Raw genomic sequence first — 13,786 nt, forward strand, 5'->3', positions numbered from 1 at the left:
ATAATATGAATCACGTGTTCATCAATAATTTTAATTTGAACTATGAACGTTCATGATAAACATAATGACAAACATATTTGTCTTGCATGCATATAATGCAACTATGGACATGATCTATTGCAATTGTTGATAATATTTCATAATTGATGATTCAGAAAGCTAAGGTAACAATTATCTCTAGAGTTGCAGATCTGATTGATGACCCTAACTGAGCTCATATTATGTTACCTATATGCAATACCATTGCATATATTGGTGATGAAATTTCCACCTAACTGATGTTGTATTAATCAACCATAAGTATACTACTGTATACTGTATCATGAACTAAAAACTTCATCGAGCCAAACAAAAATATTTTGGCGTGACCAATGTGTCATAGTATGTCACGCCCCTGATTTTACACACAAAAAAACCGATATATATATATATATATAATCCCATAATCATACACGCGTGAACGTTCAGTCATCAATACAAAATACCTGGAATCTTTTTCCCTTTAAACCAAGTACATACTGATGCCCTGAACCCTCAAAGTTAATATACACTCACTCCATAGAGTTATATATTACACAAACTTACGAATTAAATTGTCGACAACAAAATAAAACGTAAAGGCTGCTCAGAGTAACTATACAACAGAAGTCCTTATCAAAGGTAAAGTCACAAGGATAGCTTCCTACCGTAAAGCTGCAAAGCGCCACCTCAGCTTCAGCCACAATTTCCCTGACCTGCAGGATTAACCCCTACACCATTCCATCGAATAGTGCACCGGATTGCCACACAACAAACCCGGTAAGCTTATGAAGCTCGTATGAGTAACTCAAAACCACAAAGAAAAACACATTTCTTAAGTCACCTCAACCTAAACACGATATACACACAGTTCACACCTACGACCATCAATTCCATATCCTTCCATAATGTGTTTACATAAGTCAACTGGTGACTAAAGCCTCATACTCAGAACCTCAATCCTAGCATCCAATTACACAAATTGCGGTCAAACAAGACTTCCTCACGCAATGTTTGACGCCATCCTAACGCCCTATGGCGAATTCTAGAATCACACTCATTCCCCCTTTCCCCCTGGGAGCTTTTGTCATCAATATGACATCAAAGGCGAAAATCAATGAATCACCTTCCTATCCTCAACACAGAGTACAATTCGTCACCACTGTGGCTTTTAAGATAAATCAAACCATCAATCAATACAATCAAAGAGAAACAAGGAAATCACATATCAAAAAAGCCAAAAAATTCATAGTAACCCCTGCATATAATTTAGTTCAGGAGGTCACATTAAGTCAAGTAGTCATCGAAGTCCCACACTCTGACGTCTGTAGGTAGACCCAACTATCACAGCAGTCCTCTCGATCTTTGTTAACTTAATAACAATTCAGCTCCATTACCGAGCAGTCATCACACTGATCATCACATAGATTTCAAGGATCATCACATAGATTTCAATTGTCCAGCGGATCATCACACAGATTTTGCCGGTCATCACGTAGATAGAAATCATCCTACTAATCATCACATAGATATTGCTGATCATCACATAGATAGCGATCATCACATAGATTCACGCAAATATCGCCAGTCATCACCCAGATAGCGATCATCACATAGATTCATGGCTAGTCATCACACCGATATCAATCATCCTACAAATATTCCTACATAAGCTTTACATGACAATCATCACAAAGATTCATCATACTGATGTCATCAATTCATTACACAAATATTCCTACACAAGCTTTACATGACAATCATTACAAAGATTCATCATACTGATATCAATCATCCTACAAATATTCCCACACAAGCTTTACATGACAATCATCACAAATATTCATCATACTGATGTCATCAATTCATTACACAAATATTCCTACACAAGCTTTACCTGACAATCATCACAAAGATTCATCATACTGATATCATCAATTCATTACACAAATATTCCTACACAAGCTTTACATGAAAATCATCACAAAGATTCACCACGAAGCCACTAATACATGAATATATATGTACATATATATATATCCCATAATATATATACACACACACACATAGTCATCCACTCAGAATGTCACAATAGCAACTATAGTCGTAGTTAACCTAATAACTCCAAGACATAGGGAAATCATGCTCATAACAAATATTGACCATATTCATAACAAATATTAATCCTACTCATAACAAATATCGATCCTGCTCATACCACATATCGATCCTACTCTTAACAAATATCGATCCTGCTCATAACACATATCGATCCTACTCATAACAAATATCGATCCTGCTCATAACAAATGTCGATCCTGCTCATAACACATATCGATCCTGCTCATAACAAATATCGATCATGCTCATAACATATATCGATCATACTCATAACAATTATCGTGAGATTTACTCAACAAACGATAAAGGTAATTCGTTCACTAATGAACCTTGTGAGATTACTCACCTCGAAACTCCCGCTGCGTCTTCAATACAGAACAAAGCAGCCAAACCACCCAAAATAGCTGTCCAAAGAATACCTCGTCACGTACCTAAATCGAACGAATCACATGGAATAACGTTCGAAACCCTAAATCGAACCAAAATTCCCAAGGTGACGCCAAATGAGGCGAAACCACATCTGAGACCTCCCAAAGTCCCTGGAATTCGTCCACGATCGATGTGGCCAAACCACAAGTCGATTGGACACTCGAATCCTCACGGATCGAATAAATCGATCGGTATGACACTGCAAAAATCATAACAATTTCATACGAACTCCAAAATTTGCATATTATATATTGAAACGCTCGTATCAACGAGTAGAACATATATAATACCAAAAACAGTTCCTTAAGTGGCCGGAACACTATCGGAACGCCACCACAGACAGTGGTGCACTGCCACCGGCCAAAAACTTATTATTTCACAAAACTCCCAACATAAAAAAGCTTCATCTAAGCATGCTTGTGAATTCTCATAACTAGCTCGAAGTCAGAAAACAAGCATAAGGGGTCGAAAACTAACTCACAAGCCGTGAACAGTAATCAAAACTGAGTTGAACAAGGTTTCACGTGAATCGATCCAAACAACCACCAAGGATCGATCAAGGAGGCTGCTCTGAGCTCAACCAAGAAGACTTGAAGCCTTGCCGACGTCGGAACAAGGATTTCCGACCGGGTCCGAAATCCTCAAACTGCACTACCTTGCAGCCCCGCCGTGGAGGAGAATCGGCACTATAGGACACCAGAGGGATGACCAGACGGAGGAGACGATCCTATCTAGAAAGTTTCGTCGCCGGAGACCACTGCAGTTCGGGGGAAAAGTCAGGTCGGGTAGACCGGGTCCGGGTCGGGTCAGTCGGATTACTTCGATAGTGAAGGTGTCGACCGAGAGAGAAGAGAGAGAGAAATGTGAGCTTCCGGAAATGGAAGAAATGAAAATAGTAAGTTTCCAACTTGGGAAACTTCTATTTATACAAAAATAGAAATTCCTTCCAATGGCCATTACTTTCTCATACGAACTCCGATTCTTGTGATCCACATGTCCACGAACTCGTATCGACGCGCTCTACAACTTTCATGAAGGAAGTTTTCTGAGAATCCCAATAATTAAAAAGTCAACCTTTGCAACCCCCCCTAAAACCATATTCTTCGAATAATTTATTCGTCCGAAACACTTCCGCTCCGTCCACGAGCCACGAAACAATCCAACAACCATAAAATAGATTCCGGAAAATCCTCGGAAAATAAATACGAATTTCAAGGGCATCACATAGTATTTCATGTAGAGTTATCTACATACTTTACATTGTTATATAATACAACAATAATTGCAAACCTTCCTAATAAGGAAATGATAATTTATCGCATATTTGCGAGTTGTCAGTTTAATGGAACAATCCTCCCTCCATTAGGGGGAGAAATATCGTTTGAAAAATGTGAATTGGTATGAGATTTTATCAACAATGTCTCATTTTAATTTTTGAGAAAAAATCTCAATTCATTATCTTTTTACCGAAAAATTGGTTTGGACTTGCCAATCACCAATGGATTTTCAATCCAATATTTATGAACACATAATTTGTATGGTCAAATATGATAGTCTTCCCGCTATTAGGGAAAGGAAAGACTAATGTAACGGCGTGAATTATGTGGAATATATCCACTAAGTCTAATGTTTTAAGCTCCTTATAAGGGAAAATTATACAAGCCATAACGACCTTCTCGAGGTTATATGAAGATCCACATTCTTTAATTAATTTGTCCTTGAGAGACAATAGATGTCCTAAAAGAGGCTCAGGTACCTGATATGAATAGAGTTTATTATAGCTAATGCATGTTTATATGAATGTGTGACAGATCACTAATTGATGATCATTGATGATATCTCATCAATGGCTGAATACTACTACATTTCATTGTGTCAACAAACTATACTATTGGCCATATTGGAAAGAGGCAATTCTAATGAATTTGATAATTGGAAACGTGATGAAATAGTTAGACCTTATAACCCCTAAATTACATGAGGGTGTTCATTCTAATGAATTGGAATCACTAAGACACATATCTCTCTTTATAAAGACATGAGATTATCATTCTTCTCTAAGGGACAACTTTTCTATATGTACAGTGTTACATATAGCTGTTATATTTATGAGAGGCATATGGCAGGTTGTCTTGGTTATTATGAAGATCTTAAAGGCAAATCGCTAAAAGCAAATCCTCAAATCCTATGCGTCATTATAAGCATATTTCTTAACCAAATATATCCTCAATGGATTCAATAGCCAAAGGTAAGTCTATTAATGAATGATAGAGCTTAAAGCTCATGGAATCAAAAAAGTCTAAAATTCATATATAGTCATTCATTTACGGTCAAATTGAGTTATTGCCTCAATGAGTACTATGAGAAGACTAAAGAAATCAAATTTTAATCATGCTCACAATGTTGCAACATATTCTAACTTTCATGAAGTTGTGATTTTATCTAGAGCTCCTATTGAGCCTATATGAAATTATCAATTACACAAATTGATATTTATGGCTAAGAATGCCATACTTCAAATTTCAATGCTCGAAATATTGTATACAGATAAATGTGTCAAATGTTGTTCTTTTATATTGTTATTCTTTGCTAATATTTTTATCTATAATTTGAGCATATGAAATTGGTTCTGCTCTTATCAGTGAGGTAAAATTCATTAAGAATATTATAGTTTTGTTGGTGTTGCCCTAATATTTGCAAGAATTAAAATCCATTATGAGTCATCTTTTATGCAAAACACACATTGTTAGTAAAATAGTAAAACTTTAGTATAATTTTATTTATTAACTAGGAGACTTTTTTACAGCTGTACTACATCTCTAATAGCTACAGTTATAAATAGCTGCAACAACTCCTATTTTTGTAACTTAATACCAGTTCGTTGCTTCTTCAATTCTCTCTACGTCTCTATTTCTTATGCTAAAGCTAACATGGCATCAAGGGCCAAGTTCGATCGGGATCGAAATTTTTCACCGGTGACCTAGATTTCCTTCAACAAATTGGTCTCACCTATGTGATCGACACACCAAATCCGATATACATGGTACATATATTTTATTACATATATGATTGAAGCTTGTAACAATCAGGGGGAGATTCTCATTAAGGAAGAGCATTCAAAATTATGCTTCTTAGGACATATGCGCGTTGCACTCTTTTTCTCCTTCGACCAAAGTTGTTATTTTATCTCATTGGTTTTTTGTTACCTGACAAAGTTTTTAACGAGACAACATTAAGCGCGTCCAACACCATATCATTCATTGGTGGACAACGAAGGGGGAGTGTTGTAAATATTATATATATATATATATATATATATATATTTATGTATATGGCTATCCACGTAAATTCTTATTAGTTATGTCCTTGTGATGTAAACCTTACTTCTATATAAAGGAGCTTAATGAGAATGAATGATACGCTCTACCTCCTACTATATCTTGTCTCTCTATATTCTCTCTCTTATTCTCTTATTTGTAACTATATATATAGATATATATATATATATATATAGATCTATATATATATATATATATATATAGAATCAAATGTGGACTTGTCACACATTATCATAATGTATTTGATAATTAGCTTAATGTCAAACTTATTTTAACATGGATAAAAATTGTAAATCAATACTAGTAGCTTAATGAAACAGTGTATCAGTTCATTAAGGTTAGTAATCAAATTCTTAGTCTTCAAGAAAGGCTACAATGTAGTGATATATTAAGAGTCTAACTAGGAGACCTACGTCCTTATGAATTGCCTGATGGAAGGTTTCTAAGGTTTAGTCATCTTATATAAATAGATGAGTTTGGTCCCTGTTACCACCACTATTATTTTGCATAAGTTCTGTCCATTGAGAAGCATGGTTGGTAAGTAACAGAAGGCCATATTCAGTTGATCTTGTGTTTGCAGTGCTGCAGAGATGGAGTCCATGCCAATTGTTGTTGAAGATAGGTCTTAATCCTTGTGTGATTGTTTTCAAGCATGTCTTCATATTTATAGTGAGCATGGTTGTATGATTTTACATAAATATTCTTGCATTGGCTTGTAACATAAGCCAAAGAGAAAATAAAAGAAGAACTAGAAAAAAAAAAAAAACTATAAGCTATAAGAAATTAAACTTGCGTGTAAACCATGTGTAATTAATACACAAGTGCAAAAATTGACCTTACTGTTTTTTTTTTTTTAAAGGATTTGATGTTATTAGATATCAAAGCCATGAAAACAGGTCAGAGTCTAATAGAACTTACATAAGAAGATCTAGAATTTAGCCGGGCGTCCTACCTAAGTCACGCCTAAACTCATTAAAACTAAAATGGTCGCTCGCTGAAACAACAAGCCAACAAATTAAGTAAAAGTAATCTCACTTCCTAAGGCAAAATCAATTCATCTAGTCTAATCTGCTAGCACTCAATTGTGGTACCCATATCAACTAGAAACATCTTAGAAAGTATATAGAAATCACTCCCACTTGAGAAGACTTGATGTTCAGCATGTCTTGAAATTTTGTACCTAAAGCAAGCACTTTCTCTTTCCCCTTAGGGTTAGAGCTAGTACTTGTTTCAGGCTCATCAACAGCAAACAACCTCAGCATCAGGTTGGTCTTTTTGCTCTTTGTCTTTTCTTGTTCTCCATCTGTTGAAACCGGAAAAATCACGAGTCCAGAAGTTATATGGTGATGGTCTTTCAAAATTAATTGAAAAAGTGGGAGCCCATTACAACATTCCTACAAGCTGCTGTGAAAAAAAAACAGACAAATACATTTAGAAAGAAATACATTCACAAACCAATTTCACACATGAGATGAGTTTGTTATGCTCATGAGTTTGTTACGTCTTTGACTATTTCAAACGGCAAACAAGGTGACCACACTATGCCAAAAATTGCATCACACTACACTTTTTAGACAACGAAAAAAATATTTCCGTTGTGTGATCACTGAAACTGCTTCACACAACAGGTTTAATGAGATTGGCGTTGTATAAGGAGGTCGTACATCAATTTTTTTGGGTCCAAGATTATTGTACAACAGTTTTAAGGATTTGTCTGTTGTCTGAATGTAAAAAAAATTTCCCCCTCACCTTGCTCAATTTTGGGTCGAAATTTTGACTCACCTTGCACAACAGTATTGTTGTATGAGAGTAAGTTGCAAAATAACATACAACGCATTTTTTTGTTTCCGTTGTGCAAGTTTGGAAGAAAATCACATGTACCCCAAAAAGGCCAATATTTGAGTGAAATGCTGGTACACGATTGTAATCTCCTACAACGGAATGACTTATTTTTGTTGTGTGAATGTGCGATGGTAATTCTAGGCGGGAAAAATGAGTTTGTCCCTTTGCACTAGGCGGGAGATTTGCTAGTAGAATCTCTAAGCTGAAATTTCATTGTATATTATCAAACAACCGAAATTATTTTTTGTGTTGTCTGAATTGGTTATACAAATCAAAAACTAAACTTAAGGTCCCTTTTCCCTCATCCCACTTAGCCAGCTAGTCTTCGAGAGAAACAACAAAACCCATCTTCTTCTTCTCAAAGCAGATCCCCTCTTCTTCTCTTAAAGAATCAAACCCATCTTCTTCTTGAAACCCATCTTCTCCTCAAAACCCATCTTCTAAATACACTCGATTAGGGTTCGATATACTCAATTAGGGTTTTCAATTTGGAGATTTGAAGGACGAGGAAAAGGGGGGGGGGATGGTTTCTCGGGCTTCTTCAATCATTGCTCGCTCTCTCAAACTCATTCACGTCCCCCTCATAAACCACCGCACTACCCACCTCTACGACCTCATCTTCGACTCCGTTCACTTCGATTCAGTGAGTGAGCTTTAAGAGATCGATTCATCAGACTCTCCACTATCTCTATTACTGAAGCCGAAGGTACTACAATCTTTGCAATCTCACTAATTAATCGACTTCGATTTTTTTTTCTGTTTTTCCAATTTTCAATTCTTGTTCTTCGAGCAGCGAAGAGAAACGACTTCTTGGGCTATGGAGTCTTACGTTGAGGGACGATTCCGATTTGGCTGGAAGAACAGCAGTGGATCCAAGCTGGCATGAATTGGTTTGCTTCTTGCTGCCTTTTATTCAAGTATAATCAATGGGTCTTGTAAGTTTTACTTGTTTCATCATTAGCTTTGGTGAAATTGCGTTTCTTTTTAAGAATCAAAGGTTGCTCTGCCTGAGTACTGAGGTAAATTTGGCTCCTTTTGTGAACACCCATCTCGACTGATTGAAATTGGATTCATTTTGATCTGTCTTCTTTTCGATTTGTACTGATAATTGTGGTGCAATTTCTCTTTCCAATGATTGTAAATATCTGAATATTTGAATGTACTATATTTTGTACAGTTGTGTTTAAATTTGGGTACTCTGTGCGTGCCTGTATGATGGTTTGGATTTCTGGATGATGGAATTTGGATTAATGGGTGTGTTGAATGTTGGTTTTCTTTGGGCTTTTGCTTCAGATATACAAAGAGAATAGAAAAGCAATTGAAGATGTTGCCAAGAGAAATGACATGGGTTCTGCTAGGTGTTCTCTTTTTCCCCCAGAACTTTTTGTTCTGAGCTTAGGTTTTCTACTTACAATTTTCCAATTTTATGCTTTGTTTTCCCTTATTGGTTTTGAATGAGACTGCATTATAATGTTCATATTATACTTCATAGTAATGTATTTTTTGGTTAAATTTAACCAAATTGAAATAGGTAGTAAATGTCAAGCTATCATGATATTGTAAATTTCATAGGAGATAGGAAGTTACCTAAATAAAGGCAATTTATTTTCTTATACTTCATGAAAGTTTAGTATCATTATCTACTTAGAACATATTTTAATCGTGGGCGGTCATAACAAAAGGATGTGGTTGGGCACCAAGGTTCTGGATACACTTGAAGCCATTAAATGTTTAAGATAGTGAGCTAAGGGGGGCTCTCCAGCTTGATTTTGATCATTGCCATGTGGTTTTGTTTGGTACTGTATTTTATTTAACAGAATACTCTTATTTTATTTATGTCTTTTGTGTAAATTATTTCAATCACTTGATCTAGAAATTGTGAGATCAAGAAAGACAATGAATCTCTTTCGAACATGTCATGTCTTACTATGGTACTATTTTTCAAGTTGTTTAATTTCCAATTTGAGGGAGCCTTCCTGAGTTGTTGAAGCTAAATTGTTATGTCTATGCAAAAGGGTCTAGATTTTTCATTTTTAAATTTTTTGATTCACTTGCTGATGATTGTATTCTGGAACTAGGTAGTCTGTCTTCCTTACTATATCATAGTAGAAAAGAAGTAAATATTAGAGGTGGACAATACAATGATGAATGGTGCCTTTTGTTTCGGAGTGGCTGATTGCCATAGAGACAACCCTTTAGATCTATAAGAATTCAATAAGGATTCATCTTTGGGAATAACATTGCCAAGATTGTTGTTCTGCATTTTCAGAATGTCGTCGTTCATGTTTGCTTATTACATAGTTGTAGCTTGAGGATTCAAATTCTTTTGTTCAGTCTATTCTAATAGAGTTGGTCTAAGTGTATAAATCATGGGGGTCTTGGTAATCCTGAGATGTTTGTGCTACATCATTCTTATAAGAAAATTTCCATTACAGAGAAGTCGGGGTTATCTTGCAGTGATAGTATGTGGGCATTTCTTGATCTGATATTTTACTTTTCATGTTCCCTTGCCTTTTGACAGCGAACTGATAGTATATGATTATCAAGGCCCAGACACTTCCATTGGAGGTCCAAAGTCATGGTATGGCACTTTCTTTTGTTTTTTGTTTTGTACTTTTTATTTTTACTCTTTTAAATTTGTTTGATTTTCTCAACGTTTAGGCATTTTACATTAGTCGGTTTTTATTTTTTTATTTATTTTTTTTTATCGGAAGGTTAAGACTTAAAAGCTATTAAACCTACATACAAAGCATAACTACAAGAAGGTTTCTGTTGTCCCTTAAATTGCTTGGTAGTTCATATGCATTAGAAGATAATGACACTAAAGGATAGTAAACCATTTCCACTTGCTGCTCTCACAATGTTCTACTTAGTTAAAGGGCTCTGCCAAAAAAGAAATGTGGGTCTTGAGAAGACTAGAAACAAATGTGGATACATTACTCTGTTTTCCGAAGACCTAATTGAAATTGGTTACCATGTCATCTTTATTTTACTTTTAACAAAAAGAACATTGTTCTACTCTTCTTGTAGAATCAAGATTTATAAAGATTTCATACTCCTACTCAATCTTTAGATAATCTATATGGCACATGTCTTGTCTAGCTCTCTTTACTTGTCAAGCAAAACCACCTCACTTGTCAGAGAACATGGAGATTACCTTCGTGGCCGAGGCCAGAGCTCTTTCTCTCTGCAATTTTTTTGTGGTGTAAACTTAAACCCCTATGTGTGCAGTCAGGCCTTGGAGCAGAAGCAAGATGTAGACGTTGAATAAGGTGAGAACATGTAGGAACTTCCGTACAATCCAAGGAGTTGTCTTGTGAACCAGAATATGCTTGAATAAGAGGTGGGAGGACTGAAACTTGGTGGCGGACATCTGATATATATGTGTTAATTGGATTTGTTATCTACTTTTGCTCTCTATTTATTTCCTGAAATTGGATTTGTTAATTGGTTGCTGGGGTTTACAGGGATAAGTCAAGGACAGCCTCAAAGATGCAAATTTGGCAAGGTTATACACACGCAGGTGTGGTTTCCTTATCAGTTTGGTTTTGTCGTGAAACAATCTTTGAAGCCTTGCAAAGGTGGAATGGAAGAGCTCCCTCTGATGGCCTACTCCTGGGCTTCTGTATTGTCTTGATGGGCTTGGCTTGTGTCCCTATTGTGGCTCTCCACTTCTCTCATGTCTTGGTATGTATTATTTTTTCTTTTCTTTTATATAATAAGAGAATTCCTCACTTTTTCTCATCACTTCCTAGTGCTTATATCCGTGTCCAGTTGCCTAATTGTTTAGCTGAGAAAGTTGTTTCATTCCCTGTTTGGTACTTTATTTTTTTTTTCTTTAAATATCGAAAAATTGGTTGGGGCTGGTTGTTTTGGTATGCTGTGATATTGTGGAAGGCAAACTGTGTTTGGAAGGAAGATTTTTTGATGTTGATCTGATATTTTAGTTTGAATTCTGCTCATATATAATTTTATATATGTTTCCTTGTGCTTACCTAAACATTTGCTTGCCGGTTTCGGTATGGCTTATTGCTAAACATTTGATAAACTGATATTTCATGGCAAGTTCATAACATCAGCAAAGGGAACAGTGTGATTTTTGGAATCCCCCTTGAACTGAGAAGATCAACACCCACAAGTTTCCAAATGGAAGCTTTATATGAGGGTTGACAACTAATATAATGTTGCTTCCATGAGAATTTCAAAATATAAAATTTCTAATTATGAAACATTATTTATAAAAACACAAAAATTGTTATTGTGTGTGTGTGTTCTGTATGACATTGGAGGGGATCGAACCCCTGACCTAATCTATTCTAACCCTATCAATCTATTACCCACCCTTCATAACCAGTTGGGTTAAACCCATGGGTTTTAGATTTTTCAGATCTTTACTTTTTCTTTATGTCAGAAAGAGCTTTAATTAATATATCTTGATCTGCCTTACTTTTGAGTAGGAAGAAGATCCAGGTTGCTATTCAAGGGCATCTAACTCTGTTTTTGAGCCTGTGGTAGATGTACAAATGAATGTGAGTAACATGAAAGTGTTATATTATATAGTCTTTTCTTTTCCAGTATATTGCCAACTGGTAGTAGTAATAGGACGTCATATAAGTTAGCATTTTATACCTTGTCATTCGAAGTTTAAATATTTCCATTAATTACTTGAGAGTTACTTGAGGAAGTTTGTTCTCATTTCATTCAAGCTATGTGGACTCATGGCTGACAAAATGGGGGACATGCTGCCCCGTGTGCAAGCATGATATGAGAACAAAATCTGTGAATCCTGAGGTAAGAGAGTGGGGTGCATCCTCATTATTTAGTGTTCCACAGTTGAGTCTTGTTTAAGTTTTTTTGGATATTAAGACTCTGGGACAACCTCTATTCTGGTACTTACAGTCCCTAGCTTTCTTGAATGTGATGTATGGGCTAATTTGGCCAGTACCTGTTTTGCTTGTTTTGCAGATCAAGAGAAGGACCTGGTTGGACGATTCATGAATGTATTTATGAATGTCAAGATATCAAGGTAAATTGTCTTAAAGTTTAAAATTTTCCCCCTGATAAACGAACAATGATTAACCTTTTATGTGCACAATAAGATGTTGGCACTTGGTAAGTCTTGTTCTGTCATGAACAGCATTGTTACATCCAACCTTCTTTATTCTTTCTTTTCAGGTTTCCTCCTGTTTATTGTGGAATTCAAATCCATTTGAATTCCACCGGAATGTGTTTTATTATGTGAAGTGAAGAGATCTGGATCATAACTTCTCTACATTCTTGTAAAATGTCAATAACAGTTCATATGCAGCTAAGTAAATATAGTCACTTGACTCAATTTCTCATAACTTTGTTATCATGTCCATGCCTCATTCACCAAAATGATTAACTAATCCTTTTGATATAATAAACTGATTTCAGTGGGAGAGGAGAGGCAACAACCAATACACCCAAGCGGATCAAGTGCGAAATGAGTGGGGGAAGTTTGTTGTCAACACGTGCATAAGCCATGAAGTAGCGCGCTTGTTGCTGGTACATTTTTGCTAAAGAAAGCATCTTTTTTGTGCTTCTCTGCTGGTAGATTGTCATGCACCATGTGTGGCATGTTTTGGAACAATAGATATATATGTATCAACTTTTTGATGTCCCAAGTAGATGGGCATGCACTAGAATGCTTTTCTTATTTGAAATATTGGCTTCAATGATTAGTGGTTTGCAAAGTTTATATTTGATGGTTTGCAATGTTTATATTTGATGAACTACTGTTCATTTGGTAAATGGACCAAATGAATGTACAATTTAATTCAGGAATGGGATGTTCAAATAATCAGACAACAGAATAGAGATATAATGACAACTACTCGTTGTCTGAATGGCCAAAATTGGGACAAACACACTGCAATCGTTCATATCACACATCAGTTTTTAACAAATCAGTCTCTTCTAATTTATACTCACACAACAGAAGCAATTGAACTCTGTTGTCCAAAAACTAAATCAGACAACAGTTGCAATTGAACTCCGTTGTCCCAAATGTTGAT

At 35.7% G+C, this 13,786-nt stretch overlaps 1 long non-coding RNA gene across 2 annotated transcripts; it reads left to right on the top strand.

Moving 5' to 3' along the window:
* Positions 1-10,948: 10,948 nt before the first annotated feature.
* On the top strand, positions 10,949-13,407 carry LOC112201969. Of its 2 annotated transcripts, none has more exons than XR_005800732.1 (6): positions 10,949-11,091; positions 11,216-11,435; positions 12,206-12,277; positions 12,455-12,539; positions 12,714-12,774; positions 13,167-13,407. It is a non-coding gene; the product is annotated as an uncharacterized LOC112201969 (long non-coding RNA). The 2 variants fall into 2 exon arrangements; XR_002937021.2 differs by lacking the exon at positions 13,167-13,407 and adding an exon at positions 12,924-12,946.
* Positions 13,408-13,786: the final 379 nt, after the last annotated feature.

The sequence above is a fragment of the Rosa chinensis genome, chromosome 5, assembly GCF_002994745.2.
Source record: "Rosa chinensis cultivar Old Blush chromosome 5, RchiOBHm-V2, whole genome shotgun sequence".
Taxonomy (NCBI): Eukaryota; Viridiplantae; Streptophyta; class Magnoliopsida; order Rosales; family Rosaceae; genus Rosa; species Rosa chinensis.